General features: G+C 35.9%; 1 protein-coding gene across 49 annotated transcripts in view; it reads left to right on the forward strand.

The window, feature by feature from the left end:
• LOC114480326 (receptor-type tyrosine-protein phosphatase delta) overlaps positions 1-16,708 on the forward strand; it is a 486,676-nt gene that overhangs the window by 219,616 nt on the left and 250,352 nt on the right. For all 49 annotated transcript variants that reach the window (XM_028474351.1, XM_028474374.1, XM_028474368.1 and 46 more), the window contains exon 8: positions 9,720-9,767. The gene's annotated coding sequence lies outside the window, so the exon portion shown is untranslated. The remainder of the gene's footprint in view (positions 1-9,719; positions 9,768-16,708) is intronic.

A 16,708-nucleotide genomic window follows, 5' to 3' on the forward strand; every position in this document is an offset into this window, starting at 1 on the left:
TGTAAACCTCAATTTGGAATTAGTATTTCCATGTAAACACAAAGAAGAACACTAGAATTATTTATTTCATAATAATTATTTCCCAATTGAAGCAAAATGCAAAACAATGTATTTGAAGTAAAACAATTCTTTAAAATGTTCATTCTGCAAGAAACAAATTTTTGTTTCTGTGTTTTTGTTCTCACTTCACATTTGCGGTCGTAAGAAACTCTGGACAAGCTGGTGAGATCAATGTCTCTGAGCATAGGTGACTCAGAGTCAAGTGTTGCTTTTCGTAATGTGATAGTCAAAACAAATCAATGACCACTTCTGAGGATGTAGACTGTTACTACGAGTACTTGAATCAAGGCTTGCACACAGTGTGCTGGCAGGAGCCGGCGCGCTGCACGAATGTGTAAGAAATGAGATCATTGAATTGTTTGCTGAGCATTTGTTCTTCTGTGTAATGGTGCCTTGGAGTGGTCCGAGAATGTGTCTGCGCTGACAACAAAACAGTTCTCCTGAAGTATATTACATTTGGCAGTTTTCCTGAATGTGCATTTGGATCCTATTTAAGAGAACATTTCACACTCGCCCTGTGCACACAACCACCTCACACACACACACACACACACTTCCTGAGCATTCCACTTCCACCAGTTTAGGAATCGAAGCACTTCTTACTGACACAGTGTGACATCATCAGCCAGGCTGGCACTGTCCCAGTGGTGTCCTTTAACTGATCTCACACCGTGAAGCTGCAGTGTCACTCATTGGGACAAACAGGGAGGGCAGCGATAATGGCAAACCATGGACTGGGAGCTAAAGAGCAGGTGGAAATGATGGACGAGTCCCTGGTGTGCAATTATAACTGAAGCTGAAGTAAACAATACACAAGTACTTGCTAGAAAGTTGCTATTTAGCATATGATGAAATTGAATAAGCATTAAAGGGGTAGTATTGTGAAAAAAAATCACTTATAATGGTTTTGCTACAGTGATATACATCCCTTTAGCCTCATTCAGAGGGTCAAAGTAGAAAAAGTTCTGTTTTCTTCCTCCCTCGTTATTCCACATTTTGTAAAAAGTCAGATCCAAATGATGGAGTTGGATTTTTGCCCCCTTATGACTCATAATGTGGAAACTCCTGCTCATGTCAATCCTGGCTCCTCCTACCCTATAAGAATGTGAGCTTTTGCCTCTCACACTACCTCACAAGTAAAAACAAACATGGTGAAAGTATTATTGTTACATATAGTACAAAGATATTCAGAAGCGCAGCGTGATTGCTCACAATCAGTTTCATTTTTAGGAGCCGTTATACTACAATGTTGTATCGCCTTTATGGTGATCTGACATGTTTGTGACCCAATGCGATGCAGCGGTAGGAAAAAAACAATGGACTATTCCTGTTGTCAGAAGTGGTGAGGAGGAGAAGGAAGTAACTTAGCAGCTTAACACCCCAGTAAGTGTTTGAACCAGCTGACAGTTTACTCCGCTGCTGCTGTGATAAACACACACCCTTAAGCAGCATTTGTCAGACTCACAATCACAATAGCCGCTTAAATAGCCATGTGTTTTACTGTAATGTGCAGTTTTTTGGCTGAAAACAATAACAAGAGTGTGTGGATTGCAAAAGACATTCACTATTATTTCAATAGCCCGATCTATTGTTTAATTGTAGCACATTGTTTAGCCTCTTGGTTTTTTTGTTTTGTCTTTTAACTTTGTCTATAATCTGTATTAATGTGAAAATGTGTCTTTTTGTTTATATCTGTAATTCAATGAAAAAAACAAAACATTTAAATAAATAAAAACAAAAAAAAGACAATGGCTATGGTAATCAGCTGTTGGAATCCCACACACCAAACACAGACGCAGTACAGTATAAGTGCAAGCCAAGCCCTCTCTAAGAGCGAACGGCAAAGTCACACATATACTTGAAGGCCCAAAAACAGCCTGTTCTTAGAAGCGGTCATGAAAGTGATTTTCAGAGGGCTAAAACTCCAGAAAACAGGCGAGTTTGGGAAAATAAACCCCAAATACTATGTTGTTGGAGTTCTTAGAACAAATGGAGATGGGTGAAAAAAGCACAATACTGGAGCTTTAACAGATAAATCTTACAACTTCCAAAAAGTTCTCAAACTAATGAGTTTAACTTGAAAATTATTGAAACATTAAATTCTGTAAAGTCCTGTTTGTTGTCATCAGCATGTCTGTAAAACTGAAAAAAAGTTGTATTGTCAAACTGACATTTGCGTAACTGTTTTCACTCCTCAGCACTTGTGTTTTTACCCTTTAAAACCAAACAGGAACCAATTCAATAGCTCCCTTTGACACCCAGCACATTGCTCCCGATAAATTACCTTCAAGTAATCAAGGTAGACTGATAATAGCTTGGAATAGGACTTGCCTTGGTGCTCAGTGACGGACATTTCCAATTAAAAAAGGTAAATAACTCGAGATTCATCTATTTCACCCTGTCCTGAGAATTTATCCGTCTATCACGTTTTAAATCTCTTCGCCTCCGAAATGGTAATATTGCAGATTTGGATTTCCTCAGCAAAGAGAAATGTAACATAGTCCGATACCATTGGATTGACATTAAATCTCCTTTTGTTCACTAAGAGACACATAGGATGAAGCCAGTGACTTTATTCTTCACTGATGTTTGTACGACATCACATAAAACAGAACCGGTACTTAGTTTCTCCAACTTTTCAACCCAACTTGGATCAACACCAGTGCCAGAGATGACTCATAGCGTTTAAAACTACATTGGACCGTAAATGGCATTGTAGCATGATGTAAGTCTTAATATTTTTTTACTGCTTATGTATGTTTTGGAGTAGGTAGGCTTAAAGAGTGTCTTATTAGTTTAATAAGACCATTAAACATGTTAGTTTTATTCCACGCTGAACGATTGCAGCTTGTCTAATCCAATATTTATGTGGTCTGATATAGTTTAGCCAGATAATTCTGACTGTTCTGTGTCTAAACTCATCGAACTGCAGGTTTTGGCTTGAGTTTTCTCTCTACACTTTGGTTTTCAGTCTTTTTTAGTGGGTTTGATTTCACTTCAATCTGCATAAAATATGTGTTTGGGGGATAGTTTTATGGAGCGTTATCGCTCATTATCCATTTTTAGAAAGAGATAACCATAAAGAATTCAGAAGTGCCAAATCTATCATAGTTCTCTTTTTTTTAGTCTTACAAGTTAACACTGATCTTGTGGATTGCCAGAAAGCATCAGCAGAACAATAACAACAAGAACAAAACCTATTTCCATTCCAAAGCAAGCTTCTGGCTGGCACCACGTTGATCTAACTCTGGCACAGATACATTCACAGACAAATGCTGAGTCCGATAAATATTCTGACTGCCCGTAAGCTCACCCAAGTCCTTCAGCAGCAATGATTTAGAGTCCAAATTTTCCCATGTAGACATTCCAAAAAACAGAACCAAATTTTGGATGTGTGGAGTCTGAATACAAGGCAGGGACATTCAGCTGTAATCATCTCAACCTGGCCTGCTTCCTGAACGACTGCAGATTCACCCCCATGTTGCTTTTTCTCAATTAGACTTCTGGCAACATTTAAGTGTAGCATCGTGATAGTCAGGGACCATTCATGAGGGGGGGGAAAGTAACTTTTTTTTCCTAAATAAAGTGACAAGACTCATTAATGTGATGAATGGCCATGCGGTTCCCTCGGCCCTCGGTATCAAGCCAATTTCCAGCCCCCCTTTCAGGCGTCCCTCTTGTGGGCCATTTCGGGTGACAGCAGAACATTTGAACGGGTGCCCCGAAGTGCTGAGGCAAGCACGTCCGTCAGCCACAACGCTGCTCTTTTCAGCTGTTAAAGCTCTCAAGAACTTTAACTGTTAGCATTGAATTGTGAAATCCAACCCCCATGCTTAGTGTGATATATTTTGGGATTGTGTGGGGGGAAAAAAAAGACAAAAATAACTAACCTTCCACAGGAAAAGGTCAATGCTAAAGGTCAAATGGAACAATATTCTGAGGTGAAAAGACTGGAAATCAACTGGCCCTGGGGTGTTCAATTTTGTTGATCCCATGAGCAAGACTTCTTGTGAAAGGATATTAATGAATATAGATTATTTTGTCACAGTTGAAAGAATTCCAGGGAAATTGTTTTTGCAGCGTAATCTCAGACATTATAATTTGAAAATATTAGATAATGTAAAACAAACACACTCACATTCTACGAGGCGTGCTTCTAGTGATGATTTGGTCATTAATCAGCCGAGAACTAATGTACTACAAAAGTCTGTCTTATTTAGATCATCTCAACTATGGAACAAACTGAGGAACTCAACATATTTGCATGTATATAAAAAAAACATGAAAAACCCTGTTGTACGGATATCAAGACATTTTTATTATTGTATTTGTTTGTTTATCTAATTGTATTTTATCCTGTTTTTGCTATGGTATATTTATTGTAAATATTTTGCTACTTTGTTGGGGACCCCAGACAGACTTTTTGTTTATAAACTGAGTTATTCATAAAAACAAAGAAACAATTGTCATTATTTAAACTATTCAAACCATAGCTTAATGTAGTAGAGTTGTAGTACTCAAGACCAGTCTTACACAAGACTACATTTGGAAAATCTTGGTCTGGCCTGGCTGGACCATCAAGTCCGTCAAGACCAGTCTAAACCAGCATTGATCTGCTATTCTTCAACTTCATTAATGTTATGATAAAGAGAAGCCCTAGGAACTGTTCCTGAATAATTAATGTTGTAATTTCAAGCATTTATCGTTATCTCACTGATTGTTCTGCTTCTTTGGAAATCTTTTTGAGTGCCTTACGTGTCAAACACCTACCAATACTTGGACATCCATTTTATTTCTCATCATAAATACCTCTGAACTCTTATTCTAGGCCTCCTTCACCTGGCAAATGACTTACTTTGAGATATTTAGAATAATTCTGACTTCATTGGCTTTTAAATACAGAATTTCGTCAAACAAATTTGCCAAGAGTTGAGATTCTTGCATGTTGTGCTTTGAAAGACTTGCAAACACCTTATTTTTGTCTGTCAAATGGGTCATTCTATGTTATTTCAACAAATGGCTCACGCACTTTGGCCTCAAAAAGTTCTGAAATGTATTTGTGATTATTCAATAGGCACAATGTCAGCTTTTTTCATACATTCCCACACGCAGATATTGGGCCAATGAAAATAATAAAAACAAGCATTGTTTTGATTTCAAGAGACTGTTACCCAAGAACCAATGCATACATCTGACTAATTATTCCTGATTTGAACAGTTTATGGTCATAGCTCAAAGCTGATCAAATTACAAGGAGCTGAGACATATGTAAAGTTGTTTACTGAAGGCACAAACATGTTCGAGCCCCAAACCCTAATTTTGAGAGGCGAGCATGTCCATCAGAAAGCATTTATAGCAAAAGATTTTGTATATTCTAAGAGAGTAGGTGGAGCTGTATTACTATACCAAATTTAAGTTTCTTATGTGATGTAGTTTCTGAGAGATTAGAAGCTGAACATGGAAGAAAAATAAGGATGCACATAAATCGACCCATACATAATTTTTTCATTTAAATGTTCACCTGCACTACTCATCAATGCACTACTGCACTATTATCTTATTATTATTATTGTATTTTTATTTCATTTCATTATTATTATTATTATTATTATTATTACTATTATTATTATTATTATTATTATCTTGTTATTTTATTTAGTTTGCACATATTAGTCTAACTACTCTTTATATTTATGTTATACTTCTTTTTTATTTATTTTTCTTTATTCTAGTTGATTGTTATTATTTAATGTTTACACTATCAGAGAGAGCACAGTTCACCAAGACAAATTCCTCGTGTGTGTTCAATACATTACTTGGTCAATAAAGAATAATCACAGAAAAATGCTAAGAAATTCAGATTTTTATTTTAGATCGAAGTGTGTGGGATGTCCTGAAAATGTGTTTAAGTGATTTGGAATGACCCATTGAAAAAAAAAAAAAAAAACTAACGTTAAAGAGATAATGTTTTTATTTTTATTTTTATTTTTTAATGTTTTAACCTCGTCATGATTAAAATATGATTTTCTGGTTTTTGATTTTGTCTCTGTGCATTCTGGTCTCGGCTATTGTGTTGTTGAGTACAACGCCACTATGGAAAAGCTTGACATGACACAGCAATCTGATGTGTGTTTGACTTTCCCTCTTCCATTATGTTGAGCTCTGTAATCTGGATTTGAAAGGCAGGGACAGATAGCAAGTGGAAGGGAACAGTATGAATCTATAATGTGCTGTGAGGTCAGATGCAGTTAGCGCTTTTTAAACTTTGTCTCTCATCACAATCACTGGTGAAACAAGTGTTGTCTTGCATGAAGGATGAATCCCTAATGCTGTGTTTAGAAGAGTTAATGTTCAGGTGGTTATTTTAGAACAGGTTCATCACATGGCTGATGACAGTATTATGTTAAGTGCCTTAAACACTCAATAATAAACAGCCTGGGACACATTGTGTGCTGCTAAATAATTAGCAAATAAAAAATAAGCTTTGAGCCTATTATCTATTCCTCACATCGTCTGGTTCCACGTTGCTTGTCGTTGACCTTCATTGTGCGAATCATTTCCTTTTATCTCGACTTTCTTTATAGTCGTGAGTCTGAAGACGAGTTAGTGCTTCATTTCTTTAAAAAAAAAAGAAAGAAATGTCCAAGCACCAATCAGATGCGTGGCTTTATGGGCTGGCTGTTTTTGGCATGCGCCCTGACCACCTGCGTCACCACATGAATACGACAAAAAAAGCACACGTGTACCTCCTTATGGTGGCTCAGACTACAGGGCAGCCATAGATTCCAGCAGGGGAGTATAAAATAAATGAATAATCAAAAACAGAATTTTAACACCAAGGTATATGGTTTTTTTTTTTTTTTTTTCGTTTGTTTTTTTCCTCAAGGGCCTGATTTTCTTGTTCTGTGGTGTTTTACCAATGAGGCTGCACTTGACAGTCCGACAGAAGCAGTCACGTTTAAATGGCTCTTGAGTTCAGCCTGTTTTCAGTGTAAAAAAATAAAAAAAGAAAGAAAGAAGAAGAAAAAGCACCACAGAAAATCAGCACTGGGAAAAAACAAAGACGTGTGTAATAAACAGCTGTCAAAGTCTCTTAGATGCAAATGGTGGCCTGGAAACTAAAGAAAGACCCATTTTGTCATTGAATCCATCATTCATACCATGATAAGATATTATTAAATATACATTTGAGCTGTCAACCTTGGATTGTAGTCTTGTTCTAAAGCTTCTACAACAGAGCATTAGCATTTACAAGGCAAAAAAAAAAAAAAAAAAAAGATACTACATGCTCAAGATCTTGATGAGAATGAGTAAAAAAAAAAAAAACTCCCCTAATTACATGGGTTGGATTTTTTCAAATAAAGAAGAAAGGAAATCTAAAATAAAGTGATTTCAAACTATAAATGACCCAAACATTTTAAAACAATGCCATTTTCCTGAGGTTTTTGTTAAGGCCATACTTAGCTCAGCTGGTACTTTTGCCTCAATCACTTGCTCCATCTCTCAGATTCGATAGATGCCCTCGAGCAACTTGAATTAAGATAAGACCACATAGCAGTGAGCTTCACAACATCCCAATGTCCTTTTCTTTTTCATTCTCCAGTGCTTTCACTTGTTGTTTTTGTTTTGAGTGGGGACCTTATGTTGTTATAGGAATTGAATTTGAGACTTCTTCTGCCACTGGAAAGTGAGTTATGGCTTAAAATGCAGTATACCTGTGTATGTTATGTTTTTATCTCTCCATTATGGCTCAATGCTTACAATTTGTTGTAATCACTCATAAATGTTTCACTCAACACAGGGTTTGTGGGTCCAATATGTTGAGTTTTGAGGCTATATACTTGATATAATACAGTGGTTCTCAAGTGTTTTTTGGCCCAAGTACAACCTTTCTTTTATTTCTGAATCCAAGTACCCCCCGTTGTCCGACTACAACAATTTGCTCAGAATACTATGAAAAAGCAACTATAAATCATAATGATGGAATTAATGAGTGACATATTTTATGGAATCTCATTTTGTAAATAGGTGGAATGAAACGTTCCGATTATCTCCCGCTTGGTATGGAACTAAGACTGATCCTTGTATTTTCAGTTAAAGTTCTAATCAAGATCATTTCAATTATTATTATTAATGTTATTAATGTTATTATTATTATTATTATTATTATTATTATTATTATTATTATTATTATATATCATAAGACTCCATATTTTTGGAGCGTTGTTCATTTTCCACTCCCTCGTAGTGCCATCGGGTACCCCCAGTTGAGAAACACTGATATAATGATTATTAAACTACTATTGTATCCTAAGTATTATATTAACAATATTCCATAAAAATCTATGTTTACAGTCTTTAGCATCTACTTGAAAACACCAAAAGTGAGTGATAGGTCAGACTTTTTCCGAGGCTGTCAGCTGTAAAATATATTACGGACATGAACTACCGGTAATTAAAATGCCTGTCTGGTTACAAACAGTAACAGGCATTGTTTTTTTTTTCAAAATAAAACTCAATGTTGATGTTCACAAGATCATGTCTGCACCAGTTTTACCATGCTGCCTGTACTCTTCCTTGTGATTCCAGGCATTTCCTACGATCTTGCATCTGTGTCTGTTTTGAGTGTATTTAATAATAACCTGAGCTGCATGGCACTTTTCTCAATTCATAAAAAAATAAAAATAAAAAAATAAAAAAAAGGCTTACTAAGCAGTGATAACGGGCGAGACATTAACAATGCTAATTGAGGACAACCATTTGTAAGAAATGTCCTCACAAACAATTAATGTATTTCCCCTTCTAAGGTTAGTTTAACATATTTAATTAAAGGTGATGTCTGTTTTTATTTTTCATCCATAACACTGCCGAGTATAACCAGTGCTTCGGTAATGAGGTGTAATTGGACAAATACTCATGAGGATACATACAGGAACTGTGGCTGCACACTGAGCAATAACAACCCAACGGTGATGCTAACACTTAATGTCAATCAGGGCACTGTTTTTTTTATTTTTATTTATTTATTCAAATATCATATATAGCATATTTTTTATTTTTTTATGTGAAAGAAAAAATTAAATAATCATACATTGTATAGAGTTGTTTGTGTACATTACAGTTTCCATTATGGTTTTCCAAAATTCATTTGAAAAAAAATACAATTCTTAATATAATGTACATAATGTCCAAATATTTTAAGCGCCATAAAACACAGTGACTGTTCAAAATATATATATATATATAAATTTAATTTGTTGTCGTTTTAGAAATACAAGTCATTTTTGGCGCTCGAGAATAAAAAAAAGTGGTGAAAAAGTTTTATTTTTTGCAGTTTTAAGCTGTAGCTTTGCAACATTGGCTTTAATTCTACCTGTATTAAATGTGCTTATAGTGTTTTCTGCCCAATGGAGGAGCTTCAGCAGCAGATAGGATGATCTTCTTAGTGACTTAGCTGTCTGGGACTCTAACCCACACACACACACACACACACACACACACACACTTTCCTACTTTTACCAATTTGCTCCTGGGAGCCCCTGAGTCCTTGTCTTCATTAAAGAAGTTCCTCATTGATCAATCACTGTCAGAGGAGCTGCTCTGTAATTGCACTGTGGTCTAATCATGACTGACGTCTCATCTCTGCTGCTCTGTCACAGGTCTCAGGAGAGAGGATGTTCCATGACTTTCACACCCTTGACCTCACGGTAAGGCCTGCTGAGGTTTTTACTTTCCTCTAATCGGGTTATCTTTTAAACAGTATAGTTTTTATAAGGACTACTGTCATGGCTGTTAGCGGGATGAGAAGTGGGCAGTTAGGATGAAGACTGGCTTTACTTATAGAATGACGACGGACCCTTTTTACAACTTTTAATGTCTCCACCGTGCATGTTATAAAATCTTAATGCAATTCAGCTGTACTTTAATTCATTAAAAGTTATAAAGATATCACCCTTATATACTTACACACTAAATCAACAAAGCTATTTTTCGTATTAAAAGATTTAAGTCCAGCTTAACCAATAGAACAGTTCCCCATTGACCAGCTAATGCTTGAAAACTTCCAAAAACAAAACAACAAACCTAACAATTATTTGTGCCTGTACTACAAAGCTGGATTTACACTTATCGCGTTAACTGCCGGGATTTATTCGGGGTGCGCTGTACTACAACCCTGGTTAACTTCTTACCAGCTTAAATCACCATGGTAACTTAGGCTGAACGGCTAACCTGGTCGGAAGTAGGTTTTGTTCTGGCAAGGATGTGAATGAGTATGAAAGTCCCGCCTCCTGACCAATCAGTTCTTCTGGAAAACAACCTGCCCAAGAAATCGTGGATCATTCTATGAACACGTCGCTGTGTGGATCTGATCTCAGGAGAGAGAATATTTAGGCATCAATGCAATCTTTTCATTTGCCCGATGACATCCTATAAGAAACATATAGATTTTTATCTGATGTACTGACCTACATTCATCGGCTGATCGATTAAATAATTAATTAATTAATTCATGTATTCTGTGGCAACACAGAGAGCCTCAGTCCTGGAAGATAATACAAGCTGTATAAAATGCAAATATTGTCCACCTATTGTCACCAGAAATGAGACGGATACCTGAATAGAAATGAATATTGTATAATCTCACTAATTTAAGCATTAACAGTCATCATTTCCTGCAATATTTTTTTTCCTGCTTTTACTGCAGCGACAGTGTTGTTTTTGGTCTGAATTATGGATTTTAATTTTTCATATTTTAAAAGAATTATTCCTCATTTGTGATGTAAGTCTGCACAGTTCTGCCGTCTTTGTGATTGGTTTGACGCTGCAATCTCAGCCTGTTTCACTAGAGTGCGCACCTCGCCAGGTTGACATCACCTGGGTTTAGTGTTTACATATATCCTGCTTCGTAGTACAGCTGTTCTCTGACGGAGAATATTTGGTTAGGTGAAGCCCGCTAATGATGAGATATCCTGGATATACATATTTAGCCTTGTAGTACAGGCCTTTTAGGATATAGGGTTAGAGGGAATGAGAATGTGAGTGATTTAGTTTTGTGTTTAATCCATCAGAAGATGAATGAAATAATGAATAAATAAATGACAATTACATTAAAACAGTTACATCTGCACCAGACTATGATGTCTGTACACAAACACATATAAATACAGGGTTTGAATGGCTGCTCATCATCAAACTTATATGTGAGTCAGTGCCTTGCATGCAATTCCAAAGCATCTAAATGTTAGCTTGCCCTCTATTGGAACACTACAGTCTCAGTTTCACATGTTGAATCATAGGAAGTTCCCCTTGTTAGTGCATTGCTTCCCCAACACACTTTTTTTTTTTTTTTACAAACGTGATTGCAGATGACAAATTTACAGCAATCAGGAACAAAAGCAGTAATTGGACATGTTAAATCTACATATGTCCACTTGTTCAGGTTTTCTACATATTCAACGTCTTTCTTGAATTATATGACACAAAGTATCATCTTCAATAAATGACATTGATACAGCTGCAATTCCCCCCCCCCCCGGTATGCAAATCACTTAACCAATGCCATATTTCATGCAAATGCCCGTCATTGTATTTTTCCAACTGTCGTTTATGTGACAGCTGTAGCACAAGCATCCATAATGTTTTGACTAGAGGGCAAAATTGCAACACGGATCTCAGTCATTGTGAATTCCAGCCACAGCTGGAAAAAAAAAGGAGAGCGAGAAGGTCAGGAAAGCTGAACTCCTGTTCTGACAAAACCTGATAATTTCATTAAACCTTGACAACATGTTGAAGATTAATGCCACTGAGAAAACACACAATAGTATCAAAACAGCCTTTTTCAGACCAAAAATCACGTTAAACGCTCTTCAGCTTTCAACACCAGCCTAGATTATTCGTTTTCGTAAAAGATTATGTGGCGTTCTGTTGATTCAGGGTCATTAAAACACACTTAATTCTACTCTCGCATCTTACTGGGACTTTGGCATTTACTGGGCCTTGTATATTACCCTGTGCAAAAGCCGGTGGGGATGATTTGCTGAGAGGAAAGTTTTAAATTTAAAATGCAATCAGCACAATCACCCCCCGAGCAATCAGTTTCTCTTCATTTCACCTGATCGAGCCCACCCGCTAAAGCCAGCTTGTTAAACAGAACATCTTATCAAGCCCGGATTAAGTCGCGGCTTGATTAACATCCGTAGTCTCAGTTTTAAATGTCGGGGACGCACGTTTGTGGGCGAAACGTTTAATATTGCAAAATAAAATCATACAGATATTATCAAAAAAAAGTTTTAGTTGCTCTAATAACAGAACATTGGGGTAAAAAAACAAAATAAATAAATAAATAATGATAATACTAATCTTTTCTAAGGCAATTTTTACATTTTTTTTCTATGTCTTTGTAAATACTGGTTGTAACAACTTCATGTATTCCACAAAACTAAACAAATACATAATTTAATCACAACAGGTTTAATACACTCCAAATACCATATTTTGGAGGTTAATGCTTAAAATGAACCAGCACAATAATGTGCACGGTATTTGACAGAGCAATGGCAAGGAAACTCCATCACATTCTTCAAAAATATTAAAATTGTAAAGTAACCGCTTATTTTAAGAGCTCACAGGGAACAACAGATCAGCTAAAATAGTTGGTTCGGGGTTAATCTCTTTACAAAAGATGAAAAAATAACTAATTGTTTAACTTTATCGTTGAAATACAGCCTTTACCGTTGTGTTATTGGAAATCAATTTGTATAAATGGAGATCAGTGTCATTTTGTCACACAGATACAAAATATATTGGTATTACTGTGTAAATTGACATGGCTGGGTGTTGTTGAAGGAATAAAACCAAAGCTGTTCTCACGCTTGGCAATTCACATGCATGGTCGTTAAATGACAACAATGTATTCAACAGTAATATCACATAAATACAAGATTCTGTGGGAATTGTGTGAAGCAACAAAAAACTGCAAACAACACAAATTCAGGAGACAAACCCAAGGTTGTGTGTGTATTACTTCCAGGGAGGCATTGGTGAGTGATCCAGAAAAAGCCCTTCATCAAATGTAATGGCAGCTTAAAGCTCCACCGTGTGTTTTATCTAAATAAGGCTCAGTCACATCAGAAATAAACTTACCATGAAATTAATTCTTCATTTGTAAACACAAGTATCAGTAAAATCCTAAACTTATTTACATCCTTTATCCACACATCCACTACAGCAGGAGTTCTCAACCCTGGGCCGGGGTCACCAGATGACTTTAAGAAACTAAGAATATGTTTTGAACAATTAGTTTTTTTGACATTTTTTTGCATATTTTTACTATTTTTCTGCAACTACACCAAACTTGCCATATTTTAACCTATTTTAATCACCTTTTCTTGCCATATTTTTACTCATTTTAATGCATTTTTGCTATATTACTCCCATTTCCTCCACTTCTCCATCAAATTTCATTGCCTTTTCTGCACATTTTTGGCACTTGTAAACCTTTTCTACCACTTTTCCCACCTAACGTTGCATTTATGTTGACCCATTGTCACTTTTAACGTCTTTTTACACATTCTTTTTTTTTTTTTTTTGCAAATTTAACTCCATTTACGATTTTGCCGCGCTCATTATTTGCCAGTTTAAACTAATTGTTCCAATAGTGACACTTTTAAACTTCCTTTTAGCACTTTAATATGCAACTTTTAACCACTTTTTAAAATACCATTTTACCACCCTTTCCACCAATTGGGGTCAATTTTAACCCATTTTTTTGTGATGAACGCAAGGATTTACATCTTTAAGATGACTATGTACTATGGCGCAAACCAGTTTAAACTAAAATTTGTGCAATTTTTAAGCCAATATTAACCCTTTGAACCCTTTTTACCACTCTAATTTGCAACTTCTGCAATTTCTGTGGTTTTTAAAATACAATTTCACCACCTTCCCCACCATTTTTGGTCACTTTTAACACTTTTTTATTTCTGATTAAAACAAGGATTTACATCTTTAAAATGACTATATACTATGGCACAAATGGATAACAGTGGATATTATTCAGATAAATAAATAAATGTGGTTATCACAGATATATATATATATATATATAAAACAATGGACCATCAGTTTGCTGACTTTATGGATGGGCCCCAAAAAGCTCTCCCCTTCATTCCCCTTTATAGATGGTTTTCATCAACGTATTTTCTTTAGCAGCATTCAGTTAATGAATCATTAGATGCAACAATATTGACCTACAGTTTGCAAGGTGGTTGTTTTAAATCAATATTGTTTTCAAGCAGGACAATCAACACGTTTATAATATACACAATATTCTTATAGGTTTTTGCATAAGAACCATTATCTGACTGAGAAATTGATGAAAGCCACAACAAACATTTCTGACTGTCTGACTTATTGCAATCAAAATGTCTCTGTGCGTGAACTCATCTGGGGAAAATGGCAAACCACGCGCACATGCACACACGCACACACACACACACACACGATAAAGAGTGGCAGTGTTTCACAGAGGTCTGGAGAGGTGAGAGCGCCTCCACAGTACATTCTCAGACACATCTGCGTCTGTGTGCTCCTAAAATAAACTTTTTGCTTTTGCGGTGGAAAACAGGTCAACTGTGAATTCTCCACTCCCTTCAAGTTCTTTGACAAACTTAATTAAATTTGTAGCGTTTGCGATTGAACTCCGCACACAACACACACACACACACACACTCTCTCTCGGCTTGTTTGTTTTTTGGTTGTTTTTTTTTTGCTCTTTACAAGTTTCGCTGGGAAGATGTGCAGTTGTTATTTGTGAAATCATACACTTCAGATGCAGCTTTCTTGGGAACTGGGGGGGAAAAAAAAGCGCAAACTTGGCCAGCATTTAAACAGTACCAACTTGGCTCTAATTTAGTCACTGAATCATTCAGATTACGCCAGTGTGATTGCTTAATTAAAAGCTCGTCTTTGTAACGACTTAGCCTGAAATGGAATTAAACATCTAAATGCTGCAGAATCTGTGTCAGGCTTAATAGAAATCAATGAGACAAACTGCAGGAACTGAAGGTGTTTTCCGACTTGTTTAGGGTGAGCGTTTTTGTATTGATGGCGTCTCTGTCACTGAGTCAAACACTCATTCCTCTTAGTCCAAACCATTGATCGCTGGCATGCAATGTGTGCTTACTTTGTGCTTTTAACAGCAGTCCTGGGAAGCAGTTCAGAGTGAAACTGCATTTTTATGTAAGGATGCCCATTGATCAAGTGTCATCAATTTAGATCACACCTTATAAATACTAAATGCAGAACTAAATAATGGTATGCAGTAAAGACAGGTAAATTAAGAGAAACTGTAAAATAATGTCCACCAGTTGCCGAAAACACTCTTCTAGATAATGGGTGAAACTTCATGTGTGATTAACAGATTAAATGCTAATTAAAAGGCTTTGTTATGTAGTAAATAAGCAGAAAAAAAACAACTATTGTTTTGTGGTACGCACGGTCAAATGCTGAACACACGAAAGACCAACTTCTGCCACTTGCCTTTCACAATAAGAGCTCTCGATTAGTAACCAACATGAAGTGGTTAATCAGCCCAATTTTATGCTTCAATTGGATTTTTATTATTGTGGTCCTGATTGGAATATGAAGTGATTTTTGATTATTAACTATTATAGATTGGCTTTTTGAATATATTGCTGATTATTGATCTTCTATTTAACATCCGTCAGCTGCTGAATTATTTTACTTCTCTTTTGAATAACACCTCACAGCACCTTTAGTATTGTATAGTGTAACTGAAATATCCACATTAGGAGGACTCGCCTGGTTTGCATTACAATGCGGAAAATAATCATCACTAGTAAAATTCCAATTGATCAATGATCGATTTTTTTTGCACCACCTTACTTAACTCCTTTTTACACATTACATTGCTCAGTTTTTTTTTAAAAAAAAGGAAATAAAAACATAATTTTTTTCAAAAAGGAAGTATTTTTCACATTTGTTAAAACAGGAAGTTTAGCTCCTTAACCCTCCTATAATCTTCAAATCCTTTGACCCCAGAAAATTGTTTTAAAAAAAAAAATAATAATAATAATAATAATAATAATAATTGTTGACCATGTTTTTGTGTCAGGCACTTTGTTTATTTGTTGAATACAGAAATAACCCATTGATAATGAAATCCTGACCTGTTCTGTACAGCTGGGGGTCAAATTGACCCCAGATGAACACCAATGCATGCAACGTTTTTTTTTTTCTTTCTTATTTTGAATTTTATATTTTGATAAGCGCATTGAGATTCCTTTGTTGTAAATTGCGCTATACAAATAAAGTTGAATTGAATATGTGTTGAACACATTGAAGAATATATATTCACGATAATTATATGGTTAATAAATTGTACCCATCAAATTAGGAAAAGTCATGAAATATGTAGCAAAAAAAAAAAAAGTAAAAATTTTTTTGAATGATAAACAAGGAAAATAGGAGCGTTAAAGTGTAAGTACACCCCCAGGTTGTTGCTGACCTGCCACTCGGGGGGAAATTCCAAAAAATAGTTAAGACATGCCTAGTCACAGCAGCCCCGCCCCCACAGCGCTGCACAGTTCCACATGGAACTGTCAATCAATGCTCATTGAGGGCCGTG

Source organism: Gouania willdenowi, chromosome 18 (genome assembly GCF_900634775.1).
Source record: "Gouania willdenowi chromosome 18, fGouWil2.1, whole genome shotgun sequence".
NCBI lineage: Eukaryota > Metazoa > Chordata > Actinopteri > Blenniiformes > Gobiesocidae > Gouania > Gouania willdenowi.